We start from the raw sequence: 18,309 nt of genomic DNA, 5'->3' as shown, positions 1-18,309 counted from the left end.
GCTTCAGAGCAGGGGTCCCATTGCTTCCCTCCAACAATGTGACATGCATCACTGAGAGTCTCTTATTTCTTTGCACAATAGCTTTTTTTACCCCACCCTCCCTACGGCTACAGAGGAGACAGAGGGGGTGAATCTTACATGTCCAACCGACTTCCTTGCATTTGGAAGGCAAAACCAAGAGGTTTATATAATTAGGCTAACACACAAACCAATTGAAATTACAATGGTATGTTAGAGTATATTCCTTGAGTATTCAAACCACAGCGAAAAAAATATCTCTTCCACTAAACTACAAGGGACTGACTGAAACCCGCAAAAGCTGGGAAACATGGTGAGGTTTGACTGAAATTTTGTCCTTACTTCACCCCTGAGGGAAAGAGTAGAGAGCAGAGATAATGCTGGCTGCTTTCTGATGGGCCCTAAACATATAGCAAATTCCCACAAAATAAATAGGAGGCTTGCCACCATATCCTCCCTCCCATTCCCACACAACCAGACCTCTAACTCCCAGGCGTGCAGGGCAGCTGCTTCCTCTCTGCCCAGGACTTCGTTGTCACAGGCATCAGTCTTGGCTCTGCTTCCCTGTTTTATAAGTTTCCAGTTAGCACCTGCTTTGCTTTTCTCGATCTCTGCCCTTGCCAAAAAGGGTTTTGATAGCACCGACTCCAAAGAAAACAACACCAAAAAAAGTGCAAGGAGAACATCTTTGGATTCCTAGTTTCCTATGGATTCTTCTCCAGTTCCAAAATTCCCCATTCCCACCATCCTTATCCCATCCACAGCATCATTCCTGCTTCCCCTCTCCATGGTGGCACTCTGTATATCTTAGCAATAGACTGGGGCAGTGGTCCCAGCTGTTTTAGGGCAGTGCATGTGCTGCCTGCTCAGCTGGTTGCTGCTTTTTTAGATGCACAAGGAACTTAGCTAAAATTACCAATTCCTCAGTAAAAGAACCATTCTGAATTTTCTTTCTCCATCCTGCCACCCCTTCTCATGAAAATTCACATGCACCCATTTTCACTTTCATGCCTCTGCCGAATTGATCTGAAATTAGTAATGATTAGTAATGATTTCAGAAGTTATCAACTGTATGCTCATAGAAACCTATTTCTGTAGGAAACCAACCTAAAAATAACCCCATCACAAAAGCCTTTAAGACCAGTATTAAATGAACCAAAACTGTAGAGTTATGCACAGATGCCACTGCAGACACAGTGTGTTTTGTTTTCATCTAAGATTCATGTAACTAAAACTATTCATCTGTGTAAACCTCCCCAAAGTGTCTCTGAGTCTTCTGAGAGGGCTACCAGGGTAACCAGTGAAGGAGGAATTAGATTCCTTTCAGTTTTCCATCTAAAAATACATTAATGTGTACACATGTATGAATCATGTATGTGCACATCTAGGGCCCTCCTTATTTCTTCATAATTGCAGGTTCCAATCCCTTCAACATGTTTTATAGTTTTTTTTACAAACTGTATTTTCTACTCTCTAAAGTATTAAAGTATTTTATTTCTGTTTGTCAGCTGAAGAGCTGAAAACCTTTGAAGGTCAGGATCCTAATAAAGTAACCAGTTTCTTTGGCTTTCAGGAACATCAAATTATTTATATACACCTAAGAAATTAGCACTATGGACCTCAAACAAGGACTAAGGAGAAACTCTTAGAAAAAAGAGGAGTTGAATGTACTTCCAGATTCATCCAGCTCCAGATGAATGCCCTAGTTCCATCCGCCTCCATCCATCCTTTAATGAATTACAAAGCAATTAACTGAGAGTGAAAAGAAAAACGCCAACCAAAATACATAGGAAAATGAGATAAAGAAAGGTTCCAATTTTACTTGTACAGTTTTCCAGTTCTTTGTTACATTTAGTCTAGACTCAGCTGAATGCTGAGGACACTTTAAATCACCACAGCAAATCAGAGAGGTCTTGAATAAGATGAAGTAAAGAGGCCTTTGAGAAGACAAAATCTCTTTCTGCCTTCTCAACCCCTCCCACTATTTAAAAGTTACTTTGGTCTGCCTTCTCAACCCCTCCCACTATTTAAAAGTTACTTTGGTCTAATAAAAATCAGATTATAAGTCTCCATAAACCCCCCAGATTAACATCATTAGAATATGATTTTTTCTATGATGATATCTTCTGAAGGAGAGGCAACATGCTGTACAGATGCAAGCAGCTTCAAACTCTGCTTGAAGCTGTGAGAACAAAAGTCTCCCTGCAAACAAAAAAATCATAAATTAAATTTAAAAAGCAATATTTCTCTTGCTTTATGGGCTGGCATGAGCCTGCAGGCCCATGGTTTGAGTCATTAAAACCGTGGGTGCACCCCATGAAAGACAACCCAAAAGTTCTGACACTGAAGCATAATGGTTGGTGCTGCTCAAATATTTCATCTGTTTTTCTCTATTTTTAAATGAGTACATGAAAAATATTTGAGGGTTTTTGTGGTTTCTTTTTTTTTTACCCCTCAGAGCAAGAGACAGTATTGTTTAGCTGTTAGACAACAGAGCTGGGAAACCTAAGGACACATGGAATAAATAATACAGAAATTGGTATAAAGCCCTTTATATCACATGTGGTCTTATCTGTAATCAGCTCTGCCTCAAAAAAAGAGGCAGTTTCCAGGTTTGAAAAACTAGTGAAAAAGAAAGGTTTTCTTCATTTTTTGAGAAGAAGTAAATAGCAAGGGACTAGAGACTATACAATGTCACAGCAGTTTCGAAAAGTGAGAACAGTCGCATTCAGGAAAGTCAAAGGATGAGTCACTTAAATATGGTGAAAATAAACACATTTTAGCAGAACATGTAACTATGTGCTTGAAACAAAGAATTTAGCAAGATGAAAACAAGTTATACATATAAACGAATAACAGCCCTGTCACTGTTATTTAGGGATAAAAGGCTTAACAGTATAATTATTGGGATTGGAGAGCTGGATAAACATGATTAGTTTTTCACATGTTTGGAAAATTTAAAAGTCACAAGAGACACTCCTGCATAGTGTCACTTATTGTCACTCCAACTCCCTCATCCTAAACACAGACACTTGAGCTGCAAAATTTCTGGTCCCAAGAGAAAGTTCTGAGCATGGTGAGGGGAGAGCAGGAGAGACTGAATTGCTGCCAGTGCCTGAGGAAGGAAGGCCCTTGCAAAGACAAGGAGGGGAGGAGTGAAACTCTTATAAAGGTGTGGCTGAAGTGCCAAACCACAAATTTGGAGTAATAGGGTTCAATCTTATTGAGTGTTTGCCCTTAAAAACGTTCATGTGAAGGGGACTGGGGAAAGACATGTACCAGAAATATATTATTTGCCAAAACCTCAGTGGTTACTAGGATCTAAGGAGAGTTCTTAAGAAAAGCATGTTCTACAGGCATTTGATGCTGACTGTTTTTTGTGTACCTTACCCAGATCTTCTGGAAGATGACAAACAATGCTTCACATGAAGCTTGCCTATGATTCTGCTTTTTCCCTACATCATGTCCCAAATTTTGTGTATGTTCTGTAGCTTCAGCTGGTATTTTTAACTCTGCCACTAAGTAAACTGGGAAAAGAGGAAAGAAATCACCACTAACCCAGGGCATTTATGCAGAGAGGAGGAAGCTCTCCAGTGCTGTGATGCAGATGAATGTATAAATAAACATGCCATGCACTGTTGTTGAAACCAAAGTTTATTAAACCAGATTTCTAAATCCCAAGCCTGGCTGAAAAAACAATTTTCTCCTAAAAGTTCTTTTAATGCTGTATTTGTATATCAACATTACTGCTTTTTCTGTTTGAGCCTTTTGAAGTAATTTTTTCAAGCTTTTTTTTTTTTTTTTTTTTGATGAAGGACATTGAATACCTACTTATGTATATAGCAACATGTAACAACAACAAAAACCAACAACAGAACAGATGATGCTGGAAGAAACATTCTTGCCTAATTCCTCTAAAACAGGAACTACTTTCTGAGTGTCTGACACTGCACTTTCAGAGACCATCAAGGAGTACTTTTCTATCCATCAAGGAGTACATCAAAAAAGCAAGTGAAATACATAATTTGCCACAATACACCCTCTTGAAATTAATTTTCTACTAATTGAAAATACTTGCTATTAATATTTAAACCAGTTTTCAATCAATTATAGAACTGTGGAATAGTTTGGGACCTTGAAGATCATGTTGTTCCAACCCCCCTGCCACAGGCAGGGACAGTTTCCACTAGGACTTTGATGTACCTCATAAATCCTAGAAAATTCTCTTTTTTTATTAACTATAAATATTAATATATCACGCTTTTGTTGTGTTTTGAATGCTCAGTTTATCAGTAACTTGTATTTTGATGAATAGTCCTAAACATCGCTTGCTTAAAAGAAATTTTGGAAAACACAGCTTGTACGTGAGACAACTTCAGCAATTGGTCTTACCAGTTAGGAGGTGAAATTCTCCACTTCTTTCATAGCACCAGAGTTTTATTAAAATTTTAATTTTTACAGGAGGCAACAATGGATTTATGTAATAGCTTCGATCTCAAACGTCTGCTCTGAAGAAGCTAGAAGTTCTTTATAAGAAAAGAACTTTCTGTCAAAATCCTATCAGATTAAATTTTTCTGCATAAACACGTGCATGTAAACACAGTATAGGGTTTGCACGCTGCATAGAACTAGTATTAATTTGATTGTATTAGATTAATTAATTAGAAGAAGTCTGTCAAGAAAATGCACCAAATGTATTTGAAAAATGCATTCAGACTTTGAACTCCAGGTCTTTTTCCCATTGTTTGGTATGGAATACTGAAAGTCATACCAGCGTGGAGAGTTTATGGCCTTGGGGTTGTAAGGAGAAAGAGATTACAAGAATACTTATTGAAAAGTGCTGCATAATTAGTATAATATCTGATCCATTAGAAAATCACATCTAAAGTGGAAGAAAACACTTGTGAGTATTTGTTGAAGGACTTGTACACAAGCTTTAGAAACAAGAAAGAGAAAATAATGAAACCATAAGATTTGCAGGATGACTCAATGGGCTGTGCAGGATACATCCCTTCTGAGGAGCACGGCTTGCTTTTAACTGCACTGCCCAGGCCAGTTGTCTCCTAGCATATCTTCCCAGCTGACAATGAGATGAGTTAGGTGAAAGCCAAAACTTATTAGCTGGTAAGAATGAAAAACTGTTGGTTTCATCCATGGAGAAGTGGTTTTCATGTTTGAACCATTGTATTGGACTTCCAGGGGAAGGTTTTGGTAGTGAGGGATGTATAGGGGTGGCTTCTTTGGGAAGCTGTTGGAAGTTTCCTCCCCATCTGACAGAGCAAATTTCAGCTGGCTCCAGGATGGACCCACCGCTGGCCAAGGCTGGACCCAGCAGGGATGGTAGTTATGCCTCTGTCTCTGAGATAACATATTGCAGAAGGACAGGTGATAAAACAGCCCATTTTGCAGCTGGAGAGAGGAGTGAGAACATGTGAGAGGAACAGCTCTGCAGACACCCAGGTCAGGGCAGAAGGAGGGGCAGGAGGTGCTCCTGCAGCTGAGGCTCCTCTGCAGCCTGTGGAAGGCACAAGGGTGCAGAGATTCACCTGCAGCCCATGGAGGAGCCCATGCCGGAGCAGGGGCATGCCCAAAGCATGCTGTGACCTGTGGGAAGCTTACACTGGGGCAGGCTTGTCCAAGACTGTGACCCTGTGAGGGACCCACTCTGGAGCAGCCTGTTCCTGAATGACCGACCCAGTGGAAGGGACCCACTCTGGATCAGTTTGTGTAGAACTGCAGCCACTGGGAAGGACTCACACTGGAGAAGTTCCTGGAGGACTGTCTTCCTTGGGAGGGACCCTGCACTGGGGCAGGGGAAGAGTGTGAGGAGTCCTTCCCGTGAGGAGAGAAGAATGGCAGAGATAATGTGTGAAGGACTGACCACAACCCTATCTCCCTCTCCTTCTGCACCACTGTACGGGAGAAAGTAGAGAAAATTGGGTGTGAAGTTGAGCCTGGGAAGAAGGGATGGGTGAAAGAAAGATGATTTTATGGTTTTGGATTTATTGCTTATTGTGCAACTCTGCTTCAATTGGTAGTAAATTAAACTATTTTCTTTCTCCAGGTTCAGTCTGTTTTGCGTATGATGTTAATTTGTGAGCCATCTTTCCCTGCCTGTGAGCCCTTCATTGTTTTCTCTCCTCTGCCCAGCTGAGGAGGGGGAAATGATGGACCAACTTTGGTGGATACCTGGCATACAGACAGGGTCAACCCACCACAATAATTTTCTCTGTGTTTGTGACATTCCTAATGAGAAGCTCAGAGCCATGTCACACTGTGGGAAAGATATTGGTACCCCATTGTATTCAGTAGAAGATTTACAGCAAGGCTTGCCCATTTTTCCCTTGATGTGCGTTATGACCTCATGACACTCTGGAATGGTTTCCCTAACCCTGCCTAACCAGTTTTGTGGTGTGCATTGGCTGTGTTATTCTTCTTGGAGTGCTATTGGGCAACCCAGTAATGAGCTGTGGATAGGGCCCCTTAGCAAGTCTGTCTTCCTAGACCGCTTGGAAATGTCCTTTAATTCTGACACACTCCACCCATCCTGCCTGCCCTGGCTTTGTTGGCTCCTTCATCTGAAACAAAAAAGTCCTCTCACTTGCTTTGCTTTTGTAGTCACTAGACAGTAAAGACTCACAAAACCAGGGACTGAGCTGCATCGGAGAAGGCCTTACTAAAAAAAGCTCCAAACTCCATCTGCTTCCAGTAAGTTTTGCCTCATTGACAAGTGCAGAGAGGTGCAAGTGCCCCTTGGAGCACTGTGTCATCTCACTCTTCCAGCAAGTGGTTCCAGGACAGTGAGAGAAGTAACTAGAATTTGACCCTGGTTTTGTGAGAACCATCCTTTGAAGCCTAAAAGGGCATGTTTGAAGAGGTGAAAAGGTTCTGGCAGATAAGCTTTAGGTAGGGGCAAGTTTGTAAAACCTCATGAATAGCCCTGTAGACAGACTGGTGATGATTTAAAAAGAGATGGAAAAAAACCCATTTGCAATAAACAGCTATCAAAGGTTGAAAAGATACAAATACTTACAGGACTCATAGTTTTTTTTTTTCATTCTCAGTCATGTCAGTGGTAGTAGGGCTGCAGAATCTTTCCCTATGTGGGTATTAGCCTTTTTAATTCCCAGTATTTTTTAGCAGAGGTTGGAGAGGTTGGTCTTTCTCTCCCTATGTAAACCCATGATTCATCCACCATGTCGAGAGCATCTTAATAATAAATATACCACCATGGCTGGTGTTTTCCACTGAATTTGGCAAGTGTACTTAGAAAGAAATGAAATGAAAATTTCAGTAATTTCCAATTGGGCTTAAAAGTTGTGAAAGAAGAGTGATGACTGCTATCAATGTAAAGAGTTATGAGCTGCCTGGTTCTTCTGTTTTATGGAATAGCTTAGCCATAGCACAGGACCTACTTCACTGTCACTGTGGCCTGGGCCTGGCCATGGCCTTAATTTTTCTGAGGATGTTATTCATAAATGTTCTCTTAATCAAGCTCAGGCCCAGAGTTTTACTGTAGAGGCCAAACTAATTGCCAGGATACATGAGAAGCCAAACCCTAGAAGGTAAAGCTAAAATTTTTGTGTCCTGGCTCAGAGAACCACTATGTTTCAAACCCAAAATAAAAAAGTGGAGTTTTTACATTTCTTAAATAGTTGATTTTTCCACTTCAACAATTAGAACTCTGTGCTTCTCAAAGAATTCACACTTATTAACTACATATCCTTCATTTTAAAAATTTGACCACAAAAAAAACCTCTCTTTTTAATTTTTTTTTTTAAGAGAAAGAGGTAATGATTTATTCCAAAATTATCCCTGGCTAGTGTGCATGGTTACCACACTGAAAGAGACAGCAGTTTTCTGGGTGGAATGGCATTGCCCTGTGTGCCAAGACCCACATGGAAGTTATGCCAAGATGTGAAGATTTTTATGTCTCTCCTGCCATCATAAACACAAATGTTATATCTTTCAACTAGACAGCTGGCATGTACCCCATTGATTACACCCTTTAATTGAGAAAGGGAGAGGTGAATGATTTTCTGTATTCTTTTCACATGTAAAAGATTCTAGAAGATTAGCAATCTCTTAGTTCTTGATCAAAATACACGCTCCAATGCAAATTCTGTAAGATTTCATAATATCTTATGTTCATAGTATCATGAAACCCTTATGCTGGAATAGTCTCATCCATCCTTAAGGAACTGAAATGCTATTCAATAACTGACATAACATCCATGGTGGGGTTTTTTAGTTCTAAATCTGCCAGCTCTCACTTCTGTGACAGTGGGAAACATTTTGCTTAGTTATCCTCAATCACATGTGTAAGATGAAGTGGGATGAGGAGACATGGGGCGCATTGTCTGGACAGAGGATATGATGAACCCAAAAGCCTTTTCCTCTCTGTATCATCCCTTGGTTTCATAAGAGAAGGCCACAGCTCCCAGCAGACCATGCATCAGATCTGTGAGAACAGCCTCTCCATCTTGAAAAGTTTTGCTGCCTGGGCCCACGGCCATCTGGGATATGGCACATCCACAATACCCCCTGGTTGAGATGATTGTGAAAGAGCAGCTCTGGAGCAAAAGCTGTCTGACTGTGTGGGGCTTCCTTTTCTTGGAAACCACTTTTATGCTCAGCCCCTTGACGCTCACCTGAGTTATGTTGCTGGTACATCACTGAGTTTAACACCTTCCAAATTTTGGCCCTAATCCCACAGATTCAACTTTCCAGCTTGGTCTCACACCCGTCTTGTCCCTTTGTACTTTTTGACCAGTTTGAGCTATGAGACTGTATGGGATTTTGTAACCTGTAATAAATGAATGCTGCTGATGCAATAGGAATCCTAACCTGTCATCAGGAAAGATACACAACCCAGCAAATCACTAGGCAGATACATTAGATAGATATTGTCATCCTAAAGGAAATATTCCTACCCACACCATTCTTCCACAAGGTAAACTTGAAATATTTCACTTGTCCTCTGGAGCTCTGAAGAAGATTCTTCTGCTCTGTGCAGATAGTTAAGGGCTCTGAAGGCTGGGTCGGATGAGGGAAAACTGAAAGGCTGCAGTCAATGAAGAAAAAAACTGTAAAGAAACCCCCATCAAATTGCAGCAGAGAGCAACAAAAAGCACTAATTCTATTTCCTTTAATATCAAAGCCAAAAGGAATTTTGCCATAGACTTGACTAAGAAGTCTTGAATGCAGAAACATGTTCTCATCAGCAGTCCTTAATTTATCCTTGCCAGTATTCCAGAGCAGTCTTTAAAATTTTGACACTAGCTGCAGGATTGGATATGGTTTGAGTATCAGGAATCATTTGCAGAAGGCATGACTTAGACTTTCTGCATGTCAGGAGCAGGCTTTGCTGGAGTTAGATCCAAAGCATTCATGCTGTAGGTTAAGTTCTACAAAAAACTCCACTCAAGGCACTACTGCTTTTCACAGCCCTCTCTATCTTAAGAAGTAGTGTCCAAACTTAAAATATAAATTTTGCAGTGATCTTAGATAGATGAATCTTATCATTGCAGATACTCTTCCCACAAAGGGTCTACAGATAACCAAAGATTAGCTTTAGTGCCTTAAACCATGGTCACATCTTGGCAGCACAGACAGGCTTTTGTCTTCTGCCTTTATGCTGCCACCTCAAACCCACTTTCCCACTACTGCAGGGCCATAATGAAACCGAGGAACTAAATTAAGAAAAAGCTGTGGATTGAAAATTACCCATCAGGGAATATAAGAGTTGACTGAAAAGGATAAATCAAGGAAGTCCACAGTAATTGTTGCTAGAACAATAGCCAGGGCAGTCAGGGAACGGAAATGAACAGCTGGTGTTGGAAGGAAGGACAAGGAACAGCTTCAACTGATTTTTTCAATGAGAAAAATGTCTCTGGAACTGTGATGTGACAAGTGTAAGCATCACTGACTTAAAAGCTTGCAACTTTGGGCACCATTTTCAAGATAAAGCCACAGGTTTTTGTTTTCTTAAGGGGGTCAGCAGTGTTACTCATTTGCCACAAAAGTAAAAGTATAGATTTGAACTCAGTATGAAAATCAAAATAAACCATTTAAACAGTCATTTTCCCTCTTTCCATTTTTTCATGATAGATTATCACAGAATCACAGAACATCCTGAATTGGAGAGGACCCACAGGGATCATTGAAAGATGCCTGAGGACAGCTTACAAAATTCTCATCTCTGCTTTAATTCAAAACATTTGTGAATATCCTCAGCAGACTGGTACTGTTGTGGAATATTGTATGAAATATAGATAATTTCCATGTACACTTACAACATTAGGCACTACTGGCTGCATGGTTGAATGGAAAATTGGAAAGTCACATTGCTTTTGGCTATGCAGTGAAACGTTACTGTGGACAGCTCAGAATTCAATCTACAAAGTAAAAAGAATGTGTTTTCCATGACTATTATGCTAGGAAAGTTCAACCATTCAGTAAAAGTGTACAATGAGGGACATGAAATTCACTTTTGAAGTTAAATGGATAGCTATATGACAGATAAAGTTTTGTTTTATTCATTCAAATCTATGAACGTGCATGATATTATAATAATAGATGAATAGGAGAAACATTGTGTTGTTGTCCCAGATAAGCACTCAGAACAGTCAGTTCTTATCCATTTATCTGGATCATTTGGGCATGGAAAAGCTGGGTGGGAAATTGTATGAGATTAGGGAAAAAAAGAGGAAATCTCATGAGACAAGGGCTACAAGAATTGCTGCTTAGAGTGTTTTGGCAGTTTCTCAACCCAGAAGCACAGAGCAAATGAAAACCAGCAATAACAAACTGCAGATACTGTTGGGAATTAACCAAACTACCAAGAACAGGGCAGCTTCTGGGACCCTACGCACAGATAGAGGGCTTGTGGCATGCCATCCTCTGCTCAGTTGTTTGCACAATTGTCCAGGGATGGTGTTTACTGCTGACTCATGCTGGCAGACAAACCTTATTTATTCCAAGCATGATACAAGAGGGTTTGGAATGCACTGGCTGCAGCAGAGGAATCCTCCAGAGAGAGCTCCAAAAGCAGTTAAGCTTGAAAAGAATAGCTGGACTCTGTCCTTACAGTGTCTATTGAAATGACAGAAGTGACGGGGTTTGCCTCAACCTGCAGCACGTAGTCTGTTCAGAAAAGGGTGGGAGCTTCAGCTGCTTACAAACACTTTCCTGACCTGTATCACTCATTTCTAACAGATGAATCATTTGCAAAAGCAGAACATGCTTGTTCATTGTCTACTCTAACCTTTTGCATCATACTAGCACTGATTTAATTAGTTTCAGTTGCTCTCCCTCTGACACATTCTCTCGTTATCTTGGAAAGGGAACTTTGAACACAAACATCCTCATGTGTTTTTTGTTTTACATTTGAGTTGAGTAGAAATTATTACAAGAACTATAGGACAAAGAAACTCAGAGTCTGAGGGTGTCTCGTGGCAACCAAGTAACCTTCCAGTTTGGCCTTCAGGATCTTGGTAAGAATCCTTCACAGATGGAGCTGCCATGAAAATAATTTGTCCTTACACTGGGTCTTATTCTAGAATGACACAGGTTGGCACAGTGCTAGTAAGTCTGACTCTCTGGAGAGACACTCTTGACAAGGGCCTGGAGTGACAGGACAAGGGAGAATGTCTTCAAACTGACAAAGAGTAGGTTTAGGTTGGATGTCGGGAAAAAATTATACCCTGTGAGAGTGGTGAGGCCCTGGCACAGGTTGCCCAGAGAAGCTGTGGCTGCCCCATCCCTGGAAGTGTCCAAGGCCAGGTAGGATGGGGTTTGGAACAACATGGGATAGTAGAGGATGTCCCTGCCCATGGCAGGGGGTTGGAAACTGAATGATTTTTAAGATCCCTTCCAACCCAGACCATTTTGAGATTCCATGATTCTGTGATTCCCAGGTAAAATTAGGAAGACAAGGCCAGCAGCAGGAGTGGAGAAGTCTCCTACAGCATTCATGTAGAGTCCTGCAGCCAAGTCCTGTGAGCAAGCAGGAACAGCCAGGCCTGGACACATGATGGGACTAGAATTTTAAGTGGAGCTGCTGTGACAGTGGCTAGGAGGAAGATAGGCAGAAGCTTTTGGTGCTTTCAGGGCATGGATACTTGGGTTACAACAGAAGACAAATCTTTATGTGAAATTGTGGTAGAAATCTTAAGCAAGCAGGCAAAAAATATGCTGCTAAAAATTTGTCTCTCTAAAAAGGGCAAGATGTGCTGCTCCTAAGTTTGATGACAGATTCATAGTTTAAAATAACTTTAAGGAAAATGGTTAATTTGAAAATTGTACGCAGAGCTAAAACCACATCAGTTTCAGGGTACGTACCACACTGCCAAGCCGTCAGCACAAAAATGGCACAGCACAGTGGACAAGGACTGAACACATTTAGTCTGACCTTCTAGTGTTTCATACTTTCAGAAGTACAGCCTAATGAAATAGTCACTTCATGAAACTTTACTACCATTTCTACCATTTAGAGCTAAAATGAAGTGCCTCATGCTTTTGAACAGGTATTACAGTTTCTTCCTATGACAGAACAATTGGCTGCAGCTTCAATATCATTACCTTTAGATGGAAGAGAAGTTAATTTATTATTAAATATAACTCCAGTGCTCTCTCATGGTACAGATATCAATGCTGAGTCACTTGGTTTTGAATGAGAAAGATTCTCCTCCATATCCTCCTAGAAAGACAAAGTTTTTACATGTGTTTCAAGCAAATGGGAACTGTCATCTATGTTGTTGCTGCAGTACTTTCAAAGACATCAAAATCAAAGGAACAAGGGGACGGAGAAGAAGAATCTCTTAGCTGGTATTTCTGTACAATATTGATATAAAATTATTGAAAGCATCCCTCAGAAGAGCTAAATTAAATTATGTATGAAGTAAATCTCTGAAGTACTTTGGAATATATCTTCTGCTATTGATATAGTGTGTGGAGGAGAATGGACATTGCTGCTTTTCTTTATATTAAGGAATGAATTAATGAATTAACAGATTCGAAATTTTTCTGATGAGCTGGTGTAATTTCAAACAAAGTCTGATACTCAGCATGATTATTGTTTTTGGAGACAGAGTAAAGCAGGTGTAGAAACTTTTCTGTAGAAGACAGTAAGATGACATCTCCTGCCCCGTAGGCATCCAGTACTGGTGTGTATCTAGGAATACACTCCAGTCCCCTTGTGATTGTTTTCAAAAGAACCTCTGACAGAATTTTTGTGCTATTTGTAAGCCATCATCAAGCTGTGGCTTTAACCATTCTGTCTTTCCTCAAGTGAGATGGGTACATTTCCTTCAAACATACAACATCTGGAAGATTTTTCCCCCCCTTTGGAACAGTTCTGCCCTAACAAATTTCATCTTCATTCAATACAAAAGCCAGTATACCAACAATTTATGGGAAAAGAATAAAACCCATAACAGTATTGGGTTTTATACTTTCTTCACAGCAAAAATCACAGCAAAAAACCCACGGCAGAATTAGTGATTCTTGGGTTTCATCAGGATAGCACTTCAGCCAGTTATGTGTGTGACTCCTGATTGTTCATTGATATAATAATGACTCCTTTGACAGGACCAGAATACATTTAAAATATTATAAACACATTGTGTTGCTCTCCACCCACTACATGTGAGACTATGGTAGTCAAGGTGCCTGCCACACTCAAGAGTGTGAATTGGTATTTGATCTGACTTCTCCTTCCCTCTGGTGTATTTCTTTACTTCCCTTGATCACTGTGCTTTTGTGCTGCCACAAAATCTGATGAGAACAAGTTGATTTTGTCTCTTAGGAATGCTTTGGAAATGTCAAGAATTTTGCCAGTATAAGAAAAGCCCCTTCTACCCAACTTCACATTTACCCCTGTTGGGTTTTTCCCCCATCTTACTTTGGAATTGTCGTGTTTTGCTTCAAGTATTGATATGGCCTTGCCAGACACAATGACTGAAATTTCTTTGCCCTCTTTGGTTGCCAGTTGCTGCAGCTAGTTGAATTTTGTACCTTTACTCAATGCCTGGCTTAGAGTCCAAAGACTGGCTGTTATCCCTCCCCTGAGTGGAATAGAGTTAATTACCAGTCCTGAAGAATAACAGGAAACCCACAGAATTTCTTACAATGAGAAATCATAATAATTTTACCATCTGTGGAAGTTTTTTGAGCCACAGCCCTCCAAAGGCAGGATTTCTGATGTAAGTCCACCAGGTATTCACAGTTTTAATTTAATTAAAAACTGTAAAAGCTTTTACTCCACTGGCCCTGGGCATGAGAAAATCTAAATTACCCATGCTTTTAAAACACAGAAATGATTTTCAGGTTGTCATGGAAACAGACTGTTGTTTCAATAGCAGACCTCTGTTGTTGCAGATAATTAACCTTAATTACTCTGACGTACTGTTACGAAAAATATTTGGCTACCTATGATGCTTGCAGTGCATAGATTTGACAATTGTGCTCACTTTGGGCTGTGTGGTTTGATAGCCAAACATATTTCACTAGCAGATCTGACACAGAAATTTGACTGTGCAGCATGATAACATTTTAGCAGCTATGCTCAGGCTAACAGTCCAGCTTCCAATATCGCTGCATCTAAACACACTGAGCTCTACATGTTGAGGCAAATTATTCAGGAAAAAAAACATGGAAGCTTCATTCATTTCTCTTGAGGTTTTTTTGCCAACAAATATACACTATGCATCACCTAATTCTTCTTCTTTACTAGCCTGGCAGAATGAGGAGGAAAACAAGTTTTTCAAGTTCCAAATACCAACATGAAAAGCGTGGAAATCCATCCTGTATTTTACTTCAGCATGAAAAAAATCAATTTTGCATTTAAAGAATAGTGGGATAGTGACACAGGAATAACAAAAGCCACACTGCTCTCAGCTAAGACCAAGAGCTTTTCTACTGCCATTCTGAAGATCTAATTTTTTCTCCCTTTTCCTCCTTTTATGATGCTCCATTTCAAAGCTGGCATGTCAGTCTAAACCCCAAATTTTTATGGCTTGTGCTGAATTGAGATAAAATTTTATGTGAAATAAAGTGGTTTGGAAGAATAAGGTTAGAAATACAATTTTAGCACTTAATTTCTTTCTTTTTCTTGTGATGAATGGGATCCAGTAATAGAAAGAAAGAGTTTAGGGTTCAGGTCCCATTCCTGACACTGGCTTAAGACAAAAAAATGGATCACCTATTGTTGCTTGCGGGGTATTTTAGGTGCTTGGTTTCTATTTATGTTTTCCTCTGCTTTCTGAAATGTTCCCAGCAGCAACTGAGGTTGTGCTACATTCTGTAATTTGAGCTAAGGATATTACACCCCAGGCTACACTTACCTCTCCACCTGAGCGCCTTTATTAAAATCTTTTGTCTTTTCTTTCAAAATAAGCAGTTCTGAGCCCCTCCTGGTGGGTGCCAAGATAACTCATTCCTTCTCATGGCCACAATACCACTGTAAAACTCAGGCCTTCAAAACACCAAAACTGATATACAGCTATAATCACAAGAAGAGGATCGGCCTTGTTTTAGAGTTCCTATCAATGTTTTCATGCATTTCAGCAACTTCCTCAGATAATTCTTATGAATGTGTAAAGAATATGTAAGTCTCAGAATTAGATTAACTCAGGACTTTTAAAACCTGCATTATTAATATGCTATTTGGTTTATGACATTACGGTAAACCTTAGTTAAAGGTTTCAAGTTCTGAAACCAAATCAGAGAAAATATTAGAAAGATTCTAGTAAAAACCTTTTCTAGAGAAGACAAGTTATTTGCCACTCACTGTTGGCATCAAAATGAACACAGATAAGAGCTGCTGTTTAGATCAAAGTGCTGAGAATAAAATGTATTTGCAATCATGTTCTGGGATAAATATTGCAAATAGCTTGCCTTTCCCTTGGCCTGCAGAGAAATTATCTTCATTGTTGGTTGGGATGTTATTTTCTAACAGAGACAAAATTTGGAAGGATAAGTGCTAAATAATGGTGAAAAAATTCCACCCTAACAAAAAAAAAAAAAACTAAACAACACCCCCACCAACAAATGAACAATGAAACAAACAAAACAAACCAAAACAGCAAACCCCAAAAAATCAAACCAGTGACTGGATAAGGAATAGTGGCCATAAATACAAACACAGAAGGTTCCACTGCAACATGAGAAAGAACTTCTTTCTATGGAGGGTGGCAGAGCACTGGAACAGCTGCCCAGGGAGATTGTGGAGTTCCCCCTCTGGAGACATTCCAAACCAACCTGGATGTGTTCCTGTGTCACCTACTCTGGGTGACCCTGCCTGGGCAGGGAGGTTGGACTGGATGAGCTCCAGAGGTCCCTTCCAACCTCAGGATTCTGTGATTCTGTGAAATGCATGCAAGAAATGACACTACTACAGCAATCCTCATGCCTTTTTTATTTTGATTTTTGATACTTCCATGGGAAGGTAATGCATAGTGTGGTAGCCAATCACTCCTGTGGCTGTATCAAGTATTTTCGTCGTTGCTTGCGTATTTCTTCCAGAGAAACAAATGGACTTAGATTAGAAAGAACTGTCTGTTGAATTTGACCCTTATTCAGGTCTTCTTTCTCCTAGTTCCCAATAATCTAACCCCCAGCATGGCTTTTCAAGGTGTATTTCTGATGGTGATCTACAATTTCATCTTATTTACAGAAAGAGGAAAAAAAGAATCATTTAAACCCTCAAGGCTGAGTTTTGACATCAGCAAAGATGTCTCATCTTGTGACATAAATTATTATATAATACCAGGATATCTTAAAGTAGATGCCACTTTGAGATGAAAGACATGTGCATTCCAGAATAACTGATACAACTTTAAAATTGAATCGTTATTTGAGTCCCCTAGGCCCGAATCATTCGGAAATGGTTTTCGATACATGTCAGAGTGCGCAGCATCTTTGGGAGAAAAACCTTGGTGCTATTATTGTACAGTAGAAGGGAATAGCAACTTTTGGATTATCATAAAACAGTGTGAAAATTGAAACCTGAATTATGAAATTGAAATTATGAATTGAAACCTGAAGTAGTATGCAGATAAAACGATCTGTGTTGGGTATGGCACTGTCCATTTTTGTTTCTTTCCCATGAGTGAATCATATGAACACAATTTGCTGCCATGAACACTCTCAATAAATTTTGAGGAATGCTAAGAGAGCATTCATAAGAAGAAAACTCTTAATTCTGACAGATTGAATGAATTTAGAATACTCATTCAGCACAGGTCTTCTTGAGACCAAACAATGCCATGTGATTCATGCACCCAACTGAAATTGGAGAACAAAGATTATATTTCAATTTTTAACAGGGAGTGGCCATCTAAGACATTTATAGATGTGGCTTTACAGCACAACCAAGCAAAAGATGAATGGAAGAACATTGAAAATTCCTCATGGATGTGCCACAAAATGTAAGAGAGAGGAAATTGAGTTAACAGTGGTTGTTCACAAAGGAATAATATTATACTTGAAAGCAAGGCATTGATTCAGAGAAATAGGGGAATTGGAGGCTGAGAAAAAGGTAGAATTATGCAGAGTGATGCAAAGAAAGCCTGGCTTCCAGCAGCCTTGTGTCTCATAGTTGAATTCCTTGGTGTTTAAAGGGGGAAGGGCTCATAACCCACCCTTTCCCTCAGAAAGGCTCTTTCTAACCATTGTCAGAAAACGGTGCAAAATTCCTATGGGTAAGACTACGCCTGCATGTCTGTGCTTGGTTTCTTATCTGGATTAAAAGAGCACCAGTAATCACAGAATCACAGAATCACAGAATGGGCTGGGTTTGAAGGAACCTCAAAGATCATTTCATTCAAATCCACCTGCCATGGGCAGGGACACCTTCCACTAGACCAGGTGACTTTAGAGCCACATCAAACCTCTCCTTGAACACTTCCAGGGAAGGTGCAGCCACAGCTTCTCTAGAAAGCCACTGGATAAAAATATGCACACAATTTTGTGGGATTGATGTCGGATGCACCACTGAACTGTGCACAGCATAGGAGAAACCTGGTTTAAATGTCATTCCTCCCAGGGATGCTGTGGGCCCAGGCAGTCTTCAGCTGCTCTCAGACACATGAGATTCTTGAGGTGCCCTGCACAGGGCGAGGAGCTGGACTTGATGATCATGATGGGTCCCTTACAACTCAGGATATTGTATGATTCCTTGACACAATTCTTGCTTCTGCTGACACACAATCATCTATGAACCCTCCACATGTGAGTAATTTTTTTTTTTTTTTTTGAGAAGGATAATTCATTCTAAGACAGAGCTGAAAA

The 18,309-nt window shown here is 40.0% G+C and overlaps 1 protein-coding gene and 1 long non-coding RNA gene across 2 annotated transcripts in view; one reads left to right on the top strand and one right to left on the bottom strand.

The window, feature by feature from the left end:
* Window positions 1-18,309, bottom strand: part of DDX11 (DEAD/H-box helicase 11) — a 224,842-nt gene that overhangs the window by 122,815 nt on the left and 83,718 nt on the right. The window lies entirely within an intron of this gene.
* LOC137475049 (uncharacterized) lies at window positions 6,319-10,317 on the top strand. The gene is made up of 2 exons (XR_010999664.1): window positions 6,319-6,726; window positions 10,129-10,317. It is a non-coding gene; the product is annotated as an uncharacterized lncRNA (long non-coding RNA).

Source organism: Anomalospiza imberbis, chromosome 5 (genome assembly GCF_031753505.1).
Source record: "Anomalospiza imberbis isolate Cuckoo-Finch-1a 21T00152 chromosome 5, ASM3175350v1, whole genome shotgun sequence".
Classification (NCBI taxonomy): Eukaryota; Metazoa; Chordata; class Aves; order Passeriformes; family Viduidae; genus Anomalospiza; species Anomalospiza imberbis.
The sequence above is the reverse complement of the archived record's forward strand: the minus strand, read 5'-3'. Positions and strand labels throughout refer to the sequence as shown.